This window comes from Mobula birostris, chromosome 24 (genome assembly GCF_030028105.1).
Source record: "Mobula birostris isolate sMobBir1 chromosome 24, sMobBir1.hap1, whole genome shotgun sequence".
Classification (NCBI taxonomy): domain Eukaryota; kingdom Metazoa; phylum Chordata; class Chondrichthyes; order Myliobatiformes; family Myliobatidae; genus Mobula; species Mobula birostris.
The window spans coordinates 58,860,992-58,873,609 of NC_092393.1; the positions used below are offsets into that span (position 1 = coordinate 58,860,992).

The 12,618-nt window shown below is 42.8% G+C and overlaps 1 long non-coding RNA gene across 1 annotated transcript; it reads right to left on the reverse strand.

The window, feature by feature from the left end:
- LOC140187210 (uncharacterized) lies at positions 1 to 11,433 on the reverse strand. The gene is made up of 8 exons (XR_011883032.1): positions 11,316 to 11,433; positions 10,694 to 10,751; positions 9,820 to 9,880; positions 7,256 to 7,322; positions 6,659 to 6,726; positions 3,020 to 3,079; positions 2,210 to 2,463; positions 1 to 1,870 (listed from the first exon to the last, which is right to left on the reverse strand). It is a non-coding gene; the product is annotated as an uncharacterized lncRNA (long non-coding RNA).
- Positions 11,434 to 12,618: the final 1,185 nt, after the last annotated feature.

A 12,618-nucleotide genomic window follows, 5' to 3' on the forward strand; every position in this document is an offset into this window, starting at 1 on the left:
TTTAGAAAATAGCCCGCACATTTATTTCTTCTACCAAAGAGCATGATCATGCATTTTCCAACATTGTACTTCATTTGCCAGTTTCTTGCCAATTCTCCTAATATGCCTAAGCCCTTCTACAGCCAGTTTCCTCAACACCAATCTTCGTTATTACAGTATCTGTAAACTTGGCAGCAAAACCATCTATTCCATCATCTAAGTCATTGATATATAGCATAAAAAGCAGTCCCCTGCAGAACATCACTAGTCACTCATTGGCAGCCAATCAGAAAGGATCCTTTCATTCACACACAACTGCCTTCTACGAATCAGCCAGTGCTTTTAATCATGGTAGCAACTTTCCTGTAATACCATGGACTCTTTAACTTAGTAAGCAGCCTAATCTGTGGCACCTTGTCAAAGGCTTGCTGAAAATCCAAATGTACAACACCCATGCCTCCAGAGTTCAATGATTCTTGAGAGATCATTACTATTGCTCCATCTCTACTGCCATCTCTTTCAGATCCATAGGGTGCAGTTCATGGTCAATTTATGTACTTTTAGGTCTTTCAGGTTTTTGAGCACCTTCTGCCTTGTAATACTAACTACACTCACTTCTCTTCCCTCACACTCTTGCACCCATGCCCTGGCATCGTCCAGTGAAGACTGATGCAAAATACACATTTAGCTCATCTGCCACCTTCTTGTCCCCCGTCATTTCTTCTCCAAGGTAATTTTCTATATCTTCTTTTTTTACATATACACTTGAAAAAAAACTTTCTATCCACCTCGAATTTGGTTGCCAGTTTGCTTTCATATTTCACCATTTCCCTCCTAATGGTTCTTTTGCTTTTTGTAGGTTTTTAAAAACTTCCCAATCCACTATCTTCCCACTGGTTTTTGCTGTGTTCTATGCCCTCTCTTTTACTTTTACATTAGCTTTGACTTCCCTTGTCAGCCACAGCTGTACTATTTTCCCATCTGAGTATTACTTGTTTTTTTGGAATACATCTGTCCTGCACCTTGCTCATTTTTCCCCGGAAACTCAAGCTGTCGTCCTTGCCAGCATCTCTTTCCAATTTACTTTGGCCAACTCCTCTCTTGTACCACTATAAAATTTCCTTTACTTTTAATCAAATTTCACACTGAACTCAATCATATTGTGATCACTGCCTCCTCAGGGTTCCTTTACCTTAAGCTCCCCAATCGCCTCCTGTTCATGATATAACACCCAATCCAGTATAGCCGATACCCTAGTAGGCTCAACAAAATGCCCTAAAAAGCAACCTCATAGGCATTCAACAAATTCACCCTCGAGATCCATTACCAACCTGATTTTCCCAATCTGTATTCCAATTTTATTTTTCCAGCTTTCATAAGGCTTGTCCTCGTCAAATGTCAGGTGGGGGAGGTGGGTGGGTGGGAGTCGATGGAGAAATCCAATAATTGGAAACCATTCTACACTACCACCGTTAATGCTCAAACAAAAACAATTTTCTCCTTTTGTTTATGGTCAGAGATCAGAACACGAGGGCTATCTTTATACCACAATCCCTACATCATCTCTCACGTGCATGCCCAAAACAGAGAAAGTGTGTTTGCCAACTAAATGCTTACATAGCTAAGTGAACAGAACTCAACAAATAGAAGACAATCGTCCTATTTATCTAAAGGCAGAGATGTCAAAAACCAACTTTGTTTCATAGTATTTACAACTGAAATGACTTTGATTTACAAATCCATTAATAAATGTTCTACAGGAAAAAAAATTAAATTGTTCTTGAAGTAGGTGCATAGGCAGGTTAATTGGAAATTTTATAAATTCTCAAGATGGTGTTTCTTGAAGATTGAATTTCAAATTCAGCATAACCACTGGTTTCCTCCTGTTGACCTACAAAAGATCAGCAAAAACAAACATGATTAATAGAGACAGTCATACACATGAATTGTAAAGCAACCCCTCTCCCCAGAGTGTTTAACAGCATAAAGCTAATTGTGCTGAAAGCTTTAAGTGGTACCCTAGGATTATTTTCATCCATCCAAAAAGCATAAACTTCTCCTGTTGGATGTATGCCAGTTGCTGCTTTTGGAACTGAACTGCATTTTAACTATTATTGTTCTAAATTGTATAGACTAAAATTTTCAAAGAATCATTTCTTTGAATGATGCAAAAGAATCATTTAAGTGCTTCATGCAAGGGTAGAACAGTATTGAATTTAACACTACTTACTATGAGTGTTCTAGCTGATAGTGAGAAGAGCAGAACACAATAACTGAATAAAGCAGCTAGCATTTTTTGAATGATCAGCCTCGATGGAGGGTCTCAGCCCGAAACGTCCACTGTTCACTCTTCGCCATAGATGCTGCCCGGCCTGCTGAGTTCCTCCAGCATTTCGCGAGTGCTGCTTAGATTTGCAGCATCTGCACATTTTCTTTGTGATTTTTCCAATGATGCTGGTTAAGCTTCCAATTGTAATTCAATTCCTTAAGTCCAAAAAAAGACAAAAGGTGCAACTCAGAGCCAGTAAACCTGCAGCGATTTCACCTTTAAACATGCCCAACCTACTCTCACAATATACCACCTCTATCTCAATCACAAAAACCTAGGCCAGCCAGCCAGCACGTGAAAAAGAACAGGTAGTTCCAACACCTACTTTTTGCTGCTGCCTGCAAGATTTCCCCCCCATCCTCACCCCCAACTGTGAGGGTTTCCTCTGGGTGCCCTAGTCCCTCCCCGGCAAAGTACCGGCTGGTAGGTGAATTGGTCACTGCAGGTTGTCCCGTGACTAGGCTAGAGTTAAACTGGGGAATTGCTAGGCAGCACGGCTCAAAGGGCCAGAAGGGCCTACTCCACACTCTCAATTAAATAATATTTTGCTTTCGATAAAACAATCTCTGCTTCCGTTCACAATTATGCAGTGAATGCACACACCCACTGTGAGTGACTTGAGTGTGCTGACATTCAAGGAATCCCTTTGAGTTACCCAAAATAATTCATCTATCAAGAACCTAGTGAATATGAAGATTTAAATTCACTTGCCTCTCGTGTTCCTCTTTTCATGATCGCTGTCAGATGGGTTTGCTGATCTGAATGCGTGATCTGGAAGGGAATGTTAAATTCAGTGTGGGTTGCCATCCAAAGGGAAAACATCAGCCATAGGTTTACTGACTGGAATCAGATTACATTCATCTTCTTTGCATCAGAAGTCGAACACGTTTTTAAAAAATCATTTCCAGTGGATGAATGGGGACAAATCAGAAAGCAGACTAGGTGATATGTTTGTAGATTTCTAGCTGGAGCTTGCCAGTTCAGAAGCAAACAAACCACCTGGGGAGCAGTCTCTACTATATTTGGAGAGCATGTTATCAGGGGAATCCTTGAAACGAAGTCTGCTGACTTACCCATCACTGCCTGGAGTTTAAAAACAGGAGTCCAAGAAACCAATGCAGTTTATAAGAGTTTACAGTGAATAAGGAAGGACAGTAAAGACACCAAGTAGTCTGTTGTACCATCGCACTCCGGTTCACCAGTATGACATTGGCGCAAGTTAGGTAGGCATGACACTCAGTTTATAGAAGTTAGTTGTGCAGGTAAAGCAGTTAGCATTAACGCTGTTACTGTGCCAGTGATCCAGGTTCAATTCTGCTGCTGCCAGCAAGGAGTCTGTATGTTCTCCCTGTGACCGTGTAGGTTTCCTCTCACATTTCCCATGCACAGCAGTTAGGTGGTCACATGGATACCAATGGGCACATTGAGCTGTTACAGTGTTGTGCCTCTGAAACAAAATGGCAAGACCTCTCAACCAAGTGGAATGCACACTCTGTAGCAGGCGAGTGGGAGAACCCGGAGCTTTCAGTGTTTCACTCAACAAGTGCAGGAAATATCTCCAGGTGCAGCAACTCAAATTCCATAATTTGGAGCTGGGGTCACCAGGGTGCATGCGAGATGGAGAACATTAGCGGCAGCACATACAGCCTAACGCCAGCAGTCAGAGGATGCAGGGGGCCACCAGACAGGCCAGACAATAAGAGCAGAATTGAGTCATTCTGCCCTTGACTCTGTTCCACTATTCTATCATGGCTAATTTATTATCCATCTCAAACCCATTCTTCCATCTTACTGTAACCTTTGACACCCTATCAACAACAGCTGTAAACACGTCGTTGTAGAGATCACCCACCAACCAGACCATGCTCTTTTCTCGCCGCTGCCATCAGGTAGAAGATACAAGAGCCACAGGACTTGAACCACCAGGTTCAAGAAGAGTTACTATCCCACAACCATCAAGGTCTTGAACAATAAGGAGTAACTACACTCACTTGCCCATCCATTAAGCTGCTCTCTCAACCAATGATCTCACTTTAAGGACTTCTTAAAATCTTCTCATCTCAGGTCTTTGCTTTTTAAAAACGCAAGCACGAGGAAAATTCTGCAGATGCTGGAAATTCAAGCAACACATATCAAAGTTGCTGGTGAACGCAGCAGGCCAGGCAGCATCTCTAGGAAGAGGTACAGTCGACGTGGGAGTGGAGTGGCGGTACAGGGGAACTGGTTAGGTCTCAACTGTCCAGCTCTTGGCTCCATCCCTCCCCCTCCTGTCTTCTCCTATCATTTTGGATATCCCCCTCCCCCTCTCAAAACTCTTACTAGCTCTTCCTTCAGTTAGCCCTGACGAAGGGTCTCTGCCCCAAACGTCGACTGTACCTCTTCCTAGAGATGCTGCCTGGCCTGCTGCGTTGACCAGCAACTTTGATGTGTGTTCTTTGCTTTTTAGTGCCGTTTATATACATGTTTGCATTTGCACAGTTTGTCATCTTCTGCACTCTAAATGATCTTTCATTGATCCTATTATGGTTACTATTCTATAGATTTGCTGAGTATACACAAAGGAAGATGAATCTCAGGGTTGTATATGGTGACATACATGTACTTTGTTAACAACATTTACATTGAACTTTGAAATATACCCAATGACTTGGCCTCCACAGCCTTCTCTGGCAATGAATTCCACCAATCACCCTCTGACTAAAGAAATTCCTCATCTCTGTTCTAAAGGGATGTCTATTTCTTCTGAGGTTGGCCCTCTGGGTCCTAAACTCCCCCACTACAGGAAACATCCTCTCCATGTCCATTCCATCTTGGAGTTTCAATATTTGATAGGTTTCAATGAGATCCCCCATTATTCTTCTAAACTACCTTAACGGGAGGAGAAGATGGCGGTGCGCCACGCATGCGCAGCTCTCCGGTGAAAAATGATACCGTATCTGTTAAATAGGGGCCGTGGACAATTCTGATTTGATGGAGAATGGACGTGAAAGCACAGAGGAACATCTGGATAAGTTTCTGAAACGCCCGTCCACTGCTGTCGTTACTGTGTGGTCGGGAATCTTTCGGAGGGTAGGCCTCAAAATCCCCGGCCTTGCCTGCTTTTGGCAACCGAGGAGGAGGTCGAATCGTTTGGACAGAGATGGCGCTCGGTACTCGGTGTCGGAGAGCTGATCAGAGCTTGAAGTTTTCGATGACTCAGAGTCGGATTGTGGTTGGCATGGCAGGGAGAGTTTTTCTTCCTTCTCCCATCTGCGTGAGATGTGAGACATTTGAGAAACTTTGAACTTTACTGTGCTCATGGACTTCTTCATCAAGTTATGGTATTGTGCACTGTTTGTAACTGTATGTTATAATTATGTGGTTTTGTCAGTTTTTTCAGTCTTGGTCTGTCCTGTGTTTTGTGATATCACACCGGAGGAAATAATGTATCATTTCTTAATGCATGCATTACTAAATGACAATAAAAGGGGACTGTGTGTCTTCATAATCTAACTACAGGCTCAGAGCCATCAAATGTTCCTTGTACCTTCCATTCCTGTGAACTTCCTCTAGACCCTCACCAATGCCAGCACATACTTTTAAAAGAAATCTAAGTGCAGGTCTGGTCAGTCTCACCAGAATACCTACCTATTTGCATACTGCTAGGCTCAATAGCAAATAACAGAACCATGCGGGAGAGACGAGAGACGAGAGAGACAGAGAGACAGAGAGACAGAGAGACAGAGAGACAGAGAGACAGAGAGACAGAGAGACAGAGAGACAGAGAGACAGAGAGACAGAGAGACAGAGAGACAGAGAGACAGAGAGAACGAACTAATTGACACTGATAAGAGCAACAGAATTAAGAGTAAAAAGGAGAAGTATTTGAACATAGGGTGTGGCTGGATTCCAGAATGTACTGCCTGCAAGTTCTAATGCAGCCTTAACTATGCAAGGTAAGTCTGCAAGGGACTGGCAGGTTTCTCTTGATAGAGGTAACAGGCTGGATAGTTCACTGTACCACTGCCATTTTACTAAGCCCAGGAATACCTTTAACAAAGACTATTTTGGAAAACAACCTTATTCACTCAACTGCAGTACTTGGCAAACGGGCAAATAAAATGGCACAATGAGACATCTGAGGTAATTGAACCTTCACCTCTTTCTCCCAACAATTGCTGCCCAATCTACTGTTTGGATATTATCCGCGTTTTGCCTTTGTTTTCACTTCACCTGGCAACTCTAGTAGGTAGTGCATCCGCAGACCTCAATGCAAATTACCCAACCTCTCCTCATACCACCCTCCCCATAGAGGTGCAGGAAAACTACTTCCAACTCTGCCAAAAGTCATAAAAAGTGTCAACAACTTACCCACCATCAGTGCTTCCCTCCCTGCAGCTCGTTGCTTTTTTAAGCTTCATAGGATTTAAACCCATAACCTAGGGGAAAAAAAAGAAATAAGTTTGATAGGGAGAAAAACCAATGTGGAAACAAATTCTGCAGGTTGACTGACTGGAATCAGGCCCTGTTGTCTTCAGCTGCATCAGAAGTCTAACACGTGTAAAGAATCATCACATCCAGTCAGTGAATTGGGACAGAATGGGACATAATTCACAAATATCCAAAAACAGGCTCTCCACAGGATTCATAACTGATCCCATTTCCTTCATCCCTCACCCACAAATCTCAGCACTTATTCACGCAAAGGGGCCTTCCTTTCTCTTCTGATGAGAGAAAAAAAAACAGCCTCAGTAAAGCAGTCCAAATATTGTGTTTTCTCCCTCTCATTTTCTCTCTGCCGGAGTACCTTTAACATTGGCCATATTTGCCTTTGTACCATAGTCTGTTTCAGTCACTCATCTCAACCTGTGAATTTAAAATACTCTACTCCCAAGTTTACCCACAACCATATTAAGAAACAATTTTCACAGCGTGTCTAAACTCTTATAACCAAACATTTTGTTTTACCTTTAGTAAATACTTCTGCAATTTTCATAGTTGCTGGAAGTTAGATTCACAGATGCAAATGCACAATCTGCAAGAAAATTAATATAAAATTTAGCAGATAGGGAGGAAGACCAACGTGGAAACAATTCTGCAAGTTGACTGACTAGAATCAGACCCTGTTGTCTTCAGCAACATCAGAAGTCTAACACGTGTAAAGAATCATCACATCCAGTCAGTGAATTGGGACAGAATGGGAAATAACTCACAACATCCAAAAACAGCCCCCCTACAGGATTCATAACTGATCCCATTTACCTCACCCGTAGATCTCACATTCACATATGGGGGGGTGAGGAAAGAAAGAGTTGCAGTGAGAAAGAGGCCCAAATGTCAACTAAGCATTTTTTAAAATACAGGTTGGCCACCGATTTTCCAGCATCCTGGGTTCCTGAGTTTTGCCGGATTAAAAGAGGTCACACAACAATAATAGCAAAAAATGAATTGTAGAAGCTTAAAAAAAGATAGTTAAACACAAATTTACTGTGCTTACAAAGAATGTTGCTTCTCAGTTAGCTTTTTAAAAAATTTCTTCCAGGCAAAGTTGTCTCATGTGCTTTGATCTCTCCCTGCGTAACTTTTCTTGTATCAAATAAAAATCCACTAGCCCTTGTTCTGTCACGAAGATACATTTCTCCAAGTTTGAATAAATCAGCCTACAACTCAATTAACTTGTCAATAGTAAATCTTCCCGTTTCATCATCATCGCTGCTATCTTCATCACTTGCGTGTTTTTAAATCAGAACACTGTCTATATTTTCCGAGTTCGTAATGTGATACTCAACAGCCGTTTCGTCATCGACAATCATCCCTCACGTAGATTTTCTTCATTAAGACTACTTGCTACATCTTTGAAAGCAGGTCCTGTAACACTTTTTGTTTTGCATACGCAAGCAAAGCAAGAACAACTGCTTTCTCCTTCGGTACACAAAAATCCTGTATAATCATTATCGAGCTTTCCTTCAGGCACATTATCAAACATCAAGGTAGGCCACCGTTTATGCCAGCCATTCTTTAGTGCTCAAGGTTCTACCTTCTCCTGCCCTCGAGCAATGAACCAAAGAAAGTCCTTCATGTTAAATTCTTTAATAAATGCCCTTACAGAATTGCTAGCATTCAACTCATTCCACAGTCATTTCATGAAAAGTGAGTGGTATTTCACCTTCAGACAGCACAGTATTCCTTAGTCTTGGGGTTGGATAAGCGATGTAGTTTGGTGGTAAATACACTAAAACACTATTCTTACAGAAGATTTCCGCTTCGGGGTGAGCTCAACAGTTATCCAAGGTAAGAATTTTGCAGTCTTCGGGTAGCCCCTACAGATATGTAATATGCTCTGGCTTCCAGCACAAAGTATTTTTCACAAACCATTAACATTAATATTGGTGGTAACCCAGCCATTTTCCCACAACATGCTACTGGGTAAATTTTAAACTCCTTTCAAGGACCCAAAGCATTTATCTTTTCCTATCACCAGTGTTTTACATCTGTGGGTACCTACCTAAAATGGTAACCCTGTCCTTAGATTGTTTGAATCCTATGGGATCTTCGTCTTCTGTTTGAAACCTGTGGGATCTTCATCTTCCGTTGCTGACATATTCCTAAGTATGCATCACCAGTACAATGCAGTTTCACCTGCATTATACATGTGCTCAGGACTGAGGTTTGTGTCAGCTATGAGCTTCACAAATTTGTCCATGTACTCAGTAGCTCCTTCGTGGTCTCCAAACATCTTGTGCATGGAAATTCCATGGCACTTCTTAAACCCTTGAAGCCACCCCTCACTAGTCATGTCCATCTTCTAATACAAGTTCTTTATGGAGCAATTTAGCTTGGCTCACTATCACACTGCCCGACAAGTCACCTCCACCACTCCGATGCTGGCGAAACCATTCAGTCATCACTCAATCATGCCGAGTGCTCTCACCAACTTACATAGTTTTTCTAATGCTCATTTACTTTAGCAAATCACTGTTTGCATAGAATTGCAATTTTTTTCCTCTTTGGTGCTTTACACAAGTTGATAAACTAATGCCATACAAGTCACAGAAACACATTTCAACCTTCTCTTGGATCAATACAGACTGATGTTTACGTTTGACACCACCACTGGTACTCACATTTATCTTAGAAGCCATAACTAGGGTTAAATTTGCATAAAGCAAACTAAACTAAGCACCAAATATTTGGACGACCACCAAGTGCAACGTAAATAATAACAATAGCAGCTTTTGTCAATGAGTCTTGCTATAGATGGCGCCGTGCGCGCTACACAGTACCGTCTGGTGGCCGCCCAGTAAGCATCGTCGCATAATTTCATCTGAATTAAAAGAGGTGCCAAACCATCAGTTTCAGAAAATCTGTACTCAACCTGAACTTTGCTTTGACACCATGGTCATTTGTCAGTCCCTCATCATAAACTCAAGTGTGTGAGAACTCTCTGGTCCCACAGTTTATACATCATATAGCATTAGAAACAATTTTCACTTCTTGCCCAAACTCTTTAATAAATGAACATTTTAATTTACCTTTTATAAATACTTCTCTACCCACAGTTTTCATACTTGCTGTCTGGTGTAAATCCACAATCTGGAAGAAAATTTATATATTCAACACCAGGAGAAATAACAGCGAAACAGCAGCCCAGACAGACTGACTGGAATCAGACCCTGTTGTCTTCAAGCTGCATCAGAAGTCTAACACGTGTAAAGAATCATCACATCCAGTCAGTGAACTGGGACAGAATGGGAAACAATTCAAATATCCCAGAGCAGCCTCTCTACAAAATTCACAACTGACCCAATCTTCCTCATCCCCTCACCCATGGATGACAGCATTTACATAGTGGGGGTGGGAGAGAAGATGCTTTCCTTTCCCTTTCCTTCCTGTGAGAAAAGCAGCCCCAGTGAAGTGGCCCATCATCACTGGTTCAAGGGATTGTCTTTCTCTCAGCCTGACCAACTGAGTAACACACATCAAAGTTGCTGGTGAACGCAGCAGGCCAGGCAGCATCTCTAGGAAGAGGTACAGTCGACGTTTCAGGCCGAGACCCTTCGTCAGGGCTGCCGAAGGGTCTTCGCCAGGACCTAGTCCTGATGAAGGGTCTCGGCCCGAAACGTCAACTGTACCTCTTACTAGAGATGCTGCCTGGCCTGCTGCATTCCCCAGCAACTTTGATGTGTGTTGCTTGAATTTCCAGCACCTGCAGAATTCCTCGTGTTTGCCTGACCAACTGAGTATTTTGTTTAAACATTTACAATGCTTTATTTTGTACCACAATCTCTTTTTTTGGATGTTAGTCCAAAATCTCAAAGGGGAAAAGATTCTGCCTCAAAAGTTTACCCACCACAAAAGGACTGGGAAATAATTTTCACCCTTACTAACTGAACATTTTAAATTTACCTTTTATAAATGCTTGTTCTGTAGTTTTCATCCTTGCTGTCCGATGTAAACGCACGATCTAGAAGAAAATTGATATATTGAATACCAGGAGAAATAATGGGGAAATACCAGACCGGGCGGACTGACTGGAATCAGACCCTGTTGTCTTCAGTAACATCAGAAGTCTAACACGTGTAAAGAATCATCACATCCAGTCAGTGGAGTGGGACAGAATGGGAAATAATTCACAAATATCCCCAACCAGCCCCTCTGTAGAATTGGGAACCGATGCCAGGTACCTCGTTCCCTGACCATCGCAGCTCTCGCCTCTCAGGAGGGGACGGCCGGGGACGGCTGGCAAATTTGCGCCAGTCCAAAACGGGCGAAGTCGGCAGTGGAGCGAGTCCGGCAGCTTTAAGTTCCTGGACGTCCCGGGGAAGAGTCATCTCGGGCCCAGCACACAGAGGCGATGAGCGGGCCGCCGCCACCAGGCCCCACTGCCCCACTGCCCCACTAAACGCGCTTCGACATCCCTACAGCGCTTCGTCCTGATTACCATCGCTATTTCATCGACACGTTAACGCGCACCGACCGATAAATCAGTAAACCGCCGGCCCGATGCAAACGGATTCCCCTCACTCACCCCAAGGCCGTCCGTCCGTCCGTCCGTCCTTCCTCAGGTACAGTGCACTTTCACATGACGTACTTCCTGCCTCAGCCGGATGTACTTGGGCTTCAATCATGCCTTTGCTGATTTAGACGGAAGGCTAGATGACAGATGTGGAAAGTCGCTGCTTCACAAGACCACACCACACAGGAGCAGAATTAGGCCGAGGTTTGTCCATTTAAGCGCCGGGCCAGACGCGACGGACCGCTCGGTGAACTTTACGCGTCTCTGCGCTGATCAACTTCTGACTTTTTATACGCAAACACGAGGAATTCTGCAGATGCTGGAAATTCAAGCAACACACATCAAAGTTGCTGGTGAACGCAGCAGGCCAGGCAGCATCTCTTTCTAGCTCTTCCTTCAGTTAGTCCTGACGAAGGGTCTCGGCCCGAAACGTCGACTGTACCTCTTCCTAGAGATGCTGCCTGGCCTGCTGCATTCACCAGCAACTTTGATGTGCGTTGCTTCTGCCTTTTTACGGCGGTTGGCAGTCCAACTTCAAGGTGCATTACAGCCACCAACTGGACTGCAGTGTGGTGTAGAGAATTGGAAAAAAAAAACCCTTACTTCCTTTTCCAAATGAAAACTAAATCACCCCAAAATGCCCTATAGATGCTAAGTAATGGAAAACGATACTGTACAATAAATTAAAGTCACTACTGTTAACTTGTTTTTAAATGAAAACTATCAACCCCTAAAGATTGTAGTTAAGCCTGCATTTGATGTATTTCAACCCTGTACGCTTCACATTCTAACAGTAAACGTTCAACTGTTTCATAATGATGACAAAACTAAAACACACACAAAACGCTGGAGGAACTCAGCAGGCCAAGCAGCGCTTATGGGAAAGAGCGTTTTGGGTCAAGACCCTGCAACAGCAGCAGCGATTCAAGAACAGCATCTTTCCCTCTGCTATTTCATTCCTAAATCGGCATTGAACCCATGAACTCTACCTTACTTTATTATTTCTGTTTTTGTACTATTTTAAATTTAACTAATATACATATACACACACTTACTGTAATTGATTTACTTTTTCCATATTATCGGGTATTGTACTGCTGCCACTTAACAAATTTCACAACATATGCCAGTGATATTAAACCCAATTCTAGTGATATTTTCCAACAAGATATAGTATTCCTTCCCTCGTTTTACCTCCTTCCCCCATAAACCTAACAATTTTACATATTCTGTAAAGATGTCTCCCCTTATATCGATTATCCCACAAGTCTTGCCATAACCCCCTAATTCTTAACCCTACCAACCCCTCAGCATG